Source organism: Penaeus monodon, chromosome 23, assembly GCF_015228065.2.
Source record: "Penaeus monodon isolate SGIC_2016 chromosome 23, NSTDA_Pmon_1, whole genome shotgun sequence".
Lineage (NCBI taxonomy): Eukaryota > Metazoa > Arthropoda > Malacostraca > Decapoda > Penaeidae > Penaeus > Penaeus monodon.
Window position 1 is genome coordinate 38,835,196 of NC_051408.1, and position 311 is coordinate 38,835,506.

Here is a 311-nt window from a genome sequence, read left to right on the forward strand (position 1 = left end):
TATACTATGGCACATAGTATATCTATATTCATCTGAACAATTCGAGTAAAGTTAAAGCCAATTTAGATCTGGATATGACTCGTCTAAGACACCATGATCTCTGGTATCCTTATCTGAGCCGGGCGTGTTGCAATGTAAGTTAATAAAGTAGTAAATCAGTCTAAGTGACAAAATCGAATAAGTGTCAGAAATATATCTAGTTACTTTAGAGTTGCAGGCCATAGGATTCTAAATGTGCCTAGTAAGGGAGCATCGATGATCATATACCAATATAAATGCTTACGAATTGGACAGTCTAGCATGTTTGATAA

General features: G+C 35.4%; 1 protein-coding gene across 1 annotated transcript in view; it reads right to left on the reverse strand.

The window, feature by feature from the left end:
• The window catches only part of LOC119588243 (fibrillin-3-like), a gene marked incomplete at its 5' end in the record, with an annotated part of 37,181 nt that overhangs the window by 35,708 nt on the left and 1,162 nt on the right, over nt 1–311 (reverse strand).